This window comes from Diachasma alloeum, unplaced genomic scaffold, assembly GCF_001412515.2.
Source record: "Diachasma alloeum isolate Michigan unplaced genomic scaffold, Dall2.0 Dall_scaffold_00277, whole genome shotgun sequence".
NCBI classification, from domain to species: domain Eukaryota; kingdom Metazoa; phylum Arthropoda; class Insecta; order Hymenoptera; family Braconidae; genus Diachasma; species Diachasma alloeum.
In genome coordinates, this window is record NW_021680416.1 from 308410 (window position 1) to 315002 (window position 6593).

Genomic DNA, 6593 nt, shown 5'->3' on the forward strand with positions numbered 1-6593 from the left:
GTAAGTTCGTTGCCTCGCATGCGAAAGGTTCCGAGTTCAAATCCCGGCCGGGTAGAATGGTGCGATCTAACCATTTAAAGTCTTGATCATCATCGCAGTGTACCCTAACTGGGTCGAAGCGATGTAAAATAACGATAAAAAGAAAAATTATTTCTCCTGAATTATGGAGATTTTTGACAGATGATAGGAGTTTATATGGCGTTCCAGATTTTCTGACGTCACATGATATTGTTGGATAGGATTTTGGAGTACGTACACTGAGAAAAATTTCAATGGTAATTTTAACTACAAGGGAATTGTCAAAGAAATTATATTTACAGTAACAATAAACTTTGAAAATTCAACTAGGATTCATTGTTCCATTTACTATGTCAAATAGTCTTATCAACATTATGATGTAATTTTCACTTTAATGCAATAGTTGAATCAACAATGTTTATTGTTACCGTAACTATTATTTTTTTGACAATTCCCTTGTAGTTGAAATTACCATTGAAATTTCTCTCAGTGTAGGAGGGAAACCAAGACAATTCTCAATTTGAGTTTGAGAAAAATTTACTGAAAAAATTGGATAGTCCAGACTGGGATTTGAACCTGGGATTTTCCGATTATGCATCACGTGCTCTCCCAACTTGAGGTGAGAGGTCATAAGGAAGGGTCACAAGGGTGCGGCTACTGCCTTGGTTGAATCCATTTTCGACTGAAATTGTTTTCGTTGACGATTTTGTTAACTGAATTTTTGCGATTGTTCTTGCAATTTTTTCAGAAAAAAACAGTGAAAAAAATTCTGCAACAAAAAAATTTTCATTACAATTGAGTTTTGTTGTTTTAAGGCTGAACAAATATAATCATTGAATTCAAATGTGGGAATGTGAGTGGATGAATTAGTGTCTGAATTATACTTTTTTTTCGTTATTTTTCCCGTGTTCTTCAAGAGAAATCGTACGGAAAACATGTCACATAGCGGCGCCAAAGGAATCGTAATCTTCCCTTGACGATTATTTGGTTAATCGAAAATCCTTTTTACGAAATTTAGTATTATTTATGCAATGGACAATTGACAGTCCCATATTATCAATTATTTAATTCATCTTCAATCGGAAATTTCAGGTACACTGTTAGAAAAAAAATGAAATTTCATGGATAATTGACTACCAATTTTCAGGACGGTGACACTGAATGCGATTTAGGGGAAAAAAATCATGAAATTTCAGGTTTCACTGAAAATGTAGTAAAATTCCCGAATTTTAAATGGCATAAAGACGAGGATTCCTTAATTTATTTCAATTACCAATCTAATATGAATATTCAATGTCAAATTGCATTGAACTTTCAGTAAAATCTGAAATTCCATGATTTTTTCCCCCTAAATCGCATTCAGTGTCACGGTCCTAAAGATTCAACAATATATTTACCAGAACCTTCAGGTTTTCTATTCATTTTCAGGGAAGAATGCACCGTAAATTCACAGTTCTGTTTCATTATTCCACGGAATTCTGAATTTTCAATGACAAGATTTTCTGAAATTTCAGTGAAATTGGAACACGATAAAAATTTCCGGAATTTCCCGCATTCACCGTCACGGTCCTGAAGATTCAACAATATATCTACCAGAACCTTCAGGTTTTCTATTTATTTTCAGGGAAGAATGCACCGTAAATTCACAGTTCTGTTTCATTTTTCCACGGAATTCTGAATTTTCAATGACACGATTATCTGAAATTTCAGTGGAATTGGAACACGATAAAAATTTCCGGAATATCCCGCGGAAAATTCAGACAAAAATTTTCGACAGTGAAAATTTTCGCAGCCCTGCGACTGGCTAAATCCCCTCACGCTGCCCTGTGCCGAACTCCCGCCATCATCCCCCTAATCAGTAATCACCAAGCCCTCCCCCCCCGAACTTTCGTCAGTCTCTCAATAAACGCACCCTTCCACTTGTCGACATTCAGGGTGCACAGCTCCCACTGCACCAGACATTCAACAGGTGCACACAAACGTCGAGAGTGTAACCCAACCACCTCCTCCCTAGCCCCACCACCTCGTCCATCCATACCGTCGACCTCTTTTCTTCTCTCGTCTCTTGTCCATTTCTCTCGACTCCTCTCGCCCCTCCCTCCCGCCGCCGGCGCTCTCGTCGGGTAACCCACCGCCACTCCATTTCAGCAGGTCTTCCAAGCTCTGCGCTGTGATCACCTTGCGCCGGCGAAACCCGAATTCGCCGGCTCTCTCTCCCCCTCGCGATCACCCTTCACCGCGATCGCCAAAAAACCACCTTTCCCACTCGGCTTACGCGTTGTTTTTGTTTTCTCGCTTGCGCCCGTGCTTCGCCGGTCGGGCTTTACCAGACAGTCGAGTCGCAGCGACGCGCTAGTCCAGTGGCCTCAGTTCACAGCCGGTCGTCGATGGTGCCGCATCGCCCCAATCGCGTTCACAATTTGACAGTGTTTACGGGTTTTCCGAGGGTGATACAGTGATACATCGGATAATCGTCATTCGTTGTGGTTTGTCAATTGTTTTTTGTTTAATATTCGTCGGTAATTTCAGTTGTTTTGGTTCATGGTGAATTTATGAAGTGAGTTGAGTGGTTTTGTTTGGTTTCGTTGACAGCAGCGCCGTTCTGTGATTTATTTTGTGAGTATACATTTGTTGATGATTTTTGTTTATTGTTGTTTGGGGGCATTCGTTTTTGAGGCTCGGTTCGTGGGGATAAGTGGGAATAAGGCCAGGCTTTTCGGTTTCGGGACTTTCCGGTTTTAACTGTTTGAGCGGCCTTCCACCGCTCGTCGAGGCACGTGGGGGAATAATTTATTCGGCGTTCGGGTAATTGGGTGAGATTAATCAGTGGTTAATTGTCGGCGTCGGTAATTATGCCGGCAGTTGAGATGATGCTGAGTACTGGTGAAAGAAGGTTGAATGAGAATGAAAGTTTCTGTTGAGGTGATCATTGGAATTGATGTGTCGTTGATATTAAATTTATTAGACGAAGATTCTTCGATTTTGGAGAGAGATGGGTAGAATGAGCCGGTTTGTAAATGGTAATCATGAATAGGTACAGATCGGCAGAGTGAAATGCATTTTTTTGTTTTGAACATAATTTTTCGATGCAAGAATGAGTGTTGATCAAAATGTCTGTTGATTCTCAGGGAACAATGGAATTGAAGTTTGAATTTTTAATTTAATTGTGAATTTTTAATGGTGAAATTGCTTGCCATTTCAGTGGAACTGTCACATGAGAAAAGTTTGTACAAAGTGCACTGAGAATTTCAGTAAAGAAATGAGCCGTTTTTAACTATCAAAACTGAAGATCGGCAGAGTGAAATTGAGAAAACAATTGTTTATTATTTTGGAAATAATTTTTCAGTTCAACGTGAGTCTTGATTTATTCCAATTCCACTATTCAATCGGGAGATATTGATAAATTTGCATTGAAATATGAATATTCAGTATAAAATTATATTGAGTTGTCAAAATGTCTATTGTTTCTCAGGAAACAATGGAATTGAATTTTAAATTTTTAATTCAATTGTGATTTTTCAATGGTAAAAGTCGTTGAAATTTTAATGGAATTGAATGAGCCACTTTTAATCATCAATAACTCAAGATCGGCAGAGTGACATTTAAAAAAATTTAGTTTTTTATTTTGAAGATAATATTTGAATTTAAAATGAAACCTGATTTATCCCCATTGCACCATCTCGTCGGGAGATATTGACAAATGTGAATCGAAATATGAATATTTAATATCAAATTACATTGAGTTGTCAAAATGTCTATTGATTCTGAGAGAACAATGGAACGAATTTCGAATTTTTAATTGAATTGTGAATTTTCAATGGTGAAATTGCTTGACATTTGAGTGGAACTGTCACATAAGAAAAATTTGTACAAAGCGTAGGTACTGAGAATTTCAGTAAAGAAAAGAGCCATTTTTAACTATCAAAACTGAAGATCGGCAGAGTGAAATTAAGAAAACAATTGTTTATTATTTTGAAAATAATTTTTTAGTTCAAAGTGAGATCTGATTTATCCCCATTGCATCATTTATTCCGGAGATGCTGACGAATTTGAATCGAAATGCGAATGTTTATCATCAAATTATATTGAGTTTTCTAAATGTTTACTGATTCATATTAGGGAACAATGGGACTGAATTTCGAATTTTTAATTGAATTGTGAATTTTCAAAGGTGAAATCGCTTGAAATTCAAGTGCAATTGTCATTTGATGAAAATTTCAAGAAAGTGTACTAGGAACTTCAGTAAAAAATGAGCCCTTTTTAATCATCGATAGGTCAAGATCGGCAGAGTAAAATTTAAAAAAAATTGTATTTTTAATGTGAAGATGTTTCATACTCATATTTCAAAATGAGAGCTGATTTACCCAATTGCATTGTTAGTCACAAAATATTGATAAAATTCAATTGATTTTCCTTTATTCCCTCACTTCTATTAATTTTCATGTAATTGGACTGAAATTGTGAGACCACATCGATTTTTTCATCAATCTGTCCTTGAAATTTCACTGGAACTATCGCTTCATAAAAATTTCAAACAACTGTAGGCCGGGAATTTCAGACAAATATTCTTAACAGTGAAAACGTGAGTTTATTTGAAAAACCGGAGAGGCCGGAGGCGTCGCACTGTCTACTCCACAATCAGTGTTTGCCGTTCATAAACATCAGACCAATTCCATGGCGAATGTGTCTGACCGGCAAATGCGCCAGTCTCCATTATTTGATCAATGTGTGGGTACCCAAATATAAACAGTCCCTCGTTGATATAATTGACGATAATTCCCGGCTAATAGCAGTGGCTTTCGTTTTAAGAAATAGATTGGAAAATATTGAATGCACAAAATCGTTCGTGCCCATGAATATATGCATACTCATTGACACTATGTTCGTGCATTAAATGAGCCCACTCGAGCACAATCTGCAGCAATTTCGCAGTTTCCTTCGACACCAATTTCATCCGGATATTCGCGGGAATTCAGTTCAACGATTTTGATACCGGTTGACATTGAATTATTGCTATGCATCGGGACGAGAGTTGTTCTGATATAAGACGGTAACGGGGAGTACGTGAGGGAAATGGAAAAGGGGAGTTGAAGGATTTGGCTGACCTGGTGGGATTATTTTGGGCTCGACCTTGCGGTTTTCATCTGGCAGAACACTACTGTCACTGACTCGGTTATCAAAATCAGCGCTACATTTAGCCAAAAATTCAGTTATCGTGAATCTGAACTCATTTTAGATCGAAGCGTTTCTCATTAATCTAAAAAATTGAATAACATTGAGGCTTTAATGTTGCATGATTATTAACCCGTCACGGAGTCAGGGGTCATCTCTTTTGTTTCCAAGTGTGGAGTACGCTCGATACAAGTAAAATGTAATGACTTCTAATCAACGAAAAATCATGAAACCGATATGTAATTGAAGCTGCAGTATTCCTTTTTTCGTTCTTATTTATTTGGTCCAGTTAAATTTCATAGTTTTGAAAATAATCAATTTTAAAGAGAGTCATTCATATTTTCATGGGTACGTGAGGGGTGAATATTGCAATTACCACTTGAATTTTTTCTCAAGTGAAACTTTCACCGAAATTTCATTGTTTATTTAGTGGTTACAGTTTTCAGAAAAAAAAAGTGTAAACTGTGAATTGTGGTTCAATTGTTCGTGAGATGTTTATAGAAAGTAGAAACATTTAAAAAAAATGCACTCTTGAATTGAAAATTTATCAACAATCCTGCGTAATTTGGTACTGAATTTTGATGTTTTTATTGAACATTCAATTTTTTTGGAACTACTAAATCTATTTATGTGACAAAAATTTTCCACTCGGTGCACTCTTTGAATGTTTGGTACAAGAAAATAATTTTTAAAATCATTATTTATCTCAAATTCGTCATTTATCTAAAAATAAAAAAATGCAATAAAACGGAGACTTCTATGTTAAATGTGCTGGATTTCATGGAACGAAATAGTGTTCAAAAATCAATCTCTACACAGCTCAAGACATTTCAGGGTCATCCCATAAACTGTGTTTATATTACGGGGCGACCCCGCATGACGGGCGCCGACGAATTCTCAAAACAAAACAGAGTAAAGGACAAAGAGAAAATACGCTCCATGTACCCCAATGCACTGGTCCTTATTTTTCTTAAGGGGAGACTACTATGAGTTGTAAAGGTCGCGGGCTGTTGGAATGCGATTTCTCATCCATTGAAGATCGATTATATATGTCCAAAAATGAATAATTAGTAGAAAAAAATTGATTGTTTATTGTTCGTTTGTCCCGCAGATGCTTAAAATATTGAAAATAGTCCAGGGCCTCCAATTTTTGAGCTACAGAGTTTTCATTTTTTTCAAAATTTTGGAAAAAATGTGTACAATAACAATTACGAATGAGTTTTTTAAAATTCAACTCCTCCACAGCTAATTTAATTATTTTTTTATTAAAAAATTGCATCATTCATGTAAAATAGCCCGAAAAATGTTTCTGAAAGAATCGAGAATATATTTTTCATATTTTAAGGCCGTGACTATTCGCACCATTGCGTGAATCACTCCCGTACACTCCATACACTCCACGC

The 6593-nt window shown here is 36.5% G+C and overlaps 1 protein-coding gene across 3 annotated transcripts in view; it reads left to right on the forward strand.

The window, feature by feature from the left end:
- Nucleotides 1-6593, forward strand: part of LOC107038124 (venom dipeptidyl peptidase 4) — a 567343-nt gene that overhangs the window by 68858 nt on the left and 491892 nt on the right. The window contains exon 1 of one of the 3 annotated variants that reach the window (XM_015257031.2): nucleotides 2367-2634. The exons of the other annotated variants lie outside the window; for them this stretch is intronic. The gene's annotated coding sequence lies outside the window, so the exon portion shown is untranslated. Of the gene's footprint in view, nucleotides 1-2366; nucleotides 2635-6593 lie in introns of those variants that run through there. 3 annotated transcript variants of the gene reach the window in all.